Here is a 3,356-nt window from a genome sequence, read left to right as displayed (position 1 = left end):
AAATGTTAATGTCTTTGATGAATATGTAGTCCCCCAATCAGCTTAGAGCTTACATTTACTATAGCTTGTGCTTTGTAAAAGGTACTCTTTTAAGTGCTTTTCCTATATTAACTCACTTATTTCTCACAATACCTTTCTGAAGTATGTACTGTTGGCGCCCTCATTTTACAGCTGAGGCAGCTGAGACACAGAGCAGTTTAAGTAACTTGCCTGAGATAACGCAGGTGGAGCCAGGATCCAATCCCAGCCATTGCACCTCCAGAGTCTATTCCCTTAACTTCTCAGATAATTTATCCTACCCAAATTTGTGGCATTTTGGGTTTTTTTGTAGATTTGTTAAAAACTCTTTGAATAAATGTTAGCATTGGCACCAGTTGCTTTTATCGTACCTCTTCCACTTCCCTTAAGACATGTCTACTCTTGGTTCATTGACTTAGGAAAAACTATAATGGCAATAACAGATTCCCCTCTTCCCATTAAGGGAGACTCACAGATTTCTATGAATGAATATAATAGCAATAGAGGTATTAAGTGTGCTCACTTTCCTACAGATTCACTGCTTTATTTAATGCAGTAAATTGAAATAAGTTGCAATAAGTTATATAAAGTTGCTGCCAGAATAGGAGTGATGACCTCACAATGTAGACACCTAGCTTATTGACATTGTGGAAACTAATGTCATGTGACAGGTAATTGCTTTACCTGGGCTTGCGCTTGCAATTGTTTATTAGTGTGTTTATACATATGTGTGTACGTTTATTACATTTATGATATATTGAAATAGGCAGTGCAGCACCAAAGGAAAATTACTTCTTTTTCTGTTTTGCAAAATCAGTGAAATGTCACTACTTTTGAGAAAAATGGTCTAGTCACACCTTCCTCATTTCCTTTTTTTTTTTTTTACTCTTGTCAGTTCATCTGTAACAGTGGATGGGGGTCATAATCAGTCTGTGTTGCAACTCCAAGACCAAGTCAGTAGCACTGCAGGTGTCTGGTGGTCAGATACTTAAGTACCTTTGCGGTGAGTATCAAAATGTTAGGAAAGCATGTTTATGACTTACGTAGGTATTTAATTCTTGAGCACATATACTTGTATCTTATCAGTGCTGTGGTGGTTATTAGGTCTTTTAACTCATCCTCTCTGGCTATTGAACCATGGAAGAACGCTGGTGGATTTCCTGTTCGATTTCCTTATCCGTGCACCCAGACCGAATTGGCCATGAATGGAGGAGAGGTAAGTAAACACAAGGCAGAAAAACTTAGCACTTAGAGCAGTGACCCAGGAAGTGATAGCATTAAGTAGAAAGACCCTGAGACCCCCTAATCTATAGAGTGGAATTAGCAGGTGTGTTCTCCCTGCATTTTCTCTTGTAATGAACTGGAGTACTTTAATGAGTTTCCAAAACACATTTGGAAAGTGATTTAAATTGCATGTTAAGCATTTTAGCAAGTATTAGTGTAACAGTTTTTTTTTTTTTTTTTTTTTTTTTTACAAAGAGCAGATCAGCTCTTGGTAAACCTCATCTGCCAATCCTGCAGAATCATCCTCTCTGGCTATTGAACCATGGAAGAACGCTGGTGGATTTCCTGTTCGATTTCCTTATCCGTGCACCCAGACCGAATTGGCCATGAATGGAGGAGAGGTAAGTAAACACAAGGCAGAAAAACTTAGCACTTAGAGCAGTGACCCAGGAAGTGATAGCATTAAGTAGAAAGAGTGTGTGCTTTGGAGGTGGACCTGAGTGTCCACTAAATCTCAAGGCAACAATGAGAAGTTATTCACTGTCAACAATGAGAAGTTTCCAGAGCCTCAGCCTCTCAGTCTCTGAAATGGGATTAAGAGATTGCCTGGCATGTAGTAGTTAGTTGATTTCTTTCCTTGGAAGTATAAATTCAAAACTAGAAAAATGCAGTTAGCAGACATTTATCCCCAGTTGTACAAAACATTCAAAATTAGTTTTATAAGTAAATTTGGGGACAACAGAAATGTAATCTTAAAACTAGTATTCAGTCGGTTATCATTCATGAAATATTAGATTGCCTATAATTGTGGCAGGTGGTAGGACACAGTGGTTACAAAACCAAACAGCTGACTAATTCCTGCCTTTCTGGAATTTTTAATCTATCAATATGGGTATGGCTGTCCCTTCTGATAGGAGAATGAAGTAAATGAGCAGGGTGTAAAGGTGGAGAATAGAGAAGTGTTTGAGGCTAGTTAGAGGATGGTAGCTGTGAGGATGGGGAGACCAACTTTTAGTGGTCTGGGAAAGCATCTAGGAGGTAGTGGTGTATGTGCTGAGTGTGAAGAAAAAGAAAGCTCTATCTCTGAGAAAGGGAGAGTGTTCCAGGGAGGAGGAACTGTACATACTGTGAGCTTAGAAAGAGCTCAGCTTATTCAAGGAACCTAATGGAAGCAATGGCTAGACCTTAGTGATAGGCCATGGGAAGGAGTGTGGCTTGGGTCATTTAACATAGATTGGGAAACTGATGATTTTAATCAGGGAGTAGTGTGATGTGCTTCATGGTTTGAAAGGTTATTCTGGCTGCCCAGTAGAGAGTAGGTTGAAAGGGACGAGAGTGGAAGTGGCTGTGAGTGGAGGCAGTGAGGGCCGAAAGGTGATATGTTTGAGACATGCGTAGGAGATAGAAATGGCAGGGCTTGCTGATGCACTGGATGTGCCATAGTCCACTTTGCACTGGACCAACCACATCTTAGGCATCTTCAGTCCCCATTACAAGGACCTAGATGTGAAATCATAGGGCAATGGAACCATGTAATAGAAGAGTTTGGTTTAACTAGTTTGGTTAGAATTGTTTGTAATTTCATATTTTATTTCTTTGCAGGAATGTGTCCTTGGTCTGACTGACAGATGTCGCTTTTTCATCAATGACACTGAGGTATCAAGGCTTGTTCGGACACTGACTCTTTCTCAGTCTTGGCTCCAAGTAATATAGCTAACTCTCCCCTTTGCTCCCTGAGCTTTTGTAGGTTGCTTCAAATATCATATCATTTGCAGTATATGATGAGTTTATATTGTTATCGACTCATTGCCAAACTTGCCAGTATTTTTGCCTGAGAGGTGCTTCATTGAAAAGTAAGATTTCAGTGTATGAAATAGAAAATAGTCCCTGCTCTAATATCATTTGTCCTTTGAAGTCTTGATGACTTAAGATTGTTGCATACTTTGGCTGTTATTTACTACTTTATTTTTATTTTTGACATCATTATTGGAGTAAAACTTCTTTACATTGGTGTTAGTTTCTACTTTACAACAAAGTGAATCAGATATACATATACATATGTTCCCATATCTCTTCCCTTTTGCATCTCCCTCCCTCCCACCCTCCCTATCCCA

Source organism: Physeter macrocephalus, chromosome 21 (genome assembly GCF_002837175.3).
Source record: "Physeter macrocephalus isolate SW-GA chromosome 21, ASM283717v5, whole genome shotgun sequence".
NCBI lineage: Eukaryota > Metazoa > Chordata > Mammalia > Artiodactyla > Physeteridae > Physeter > Physeter macrocephalus.
Note: the sequence above shows the minus strand (reverse complement) of the source record.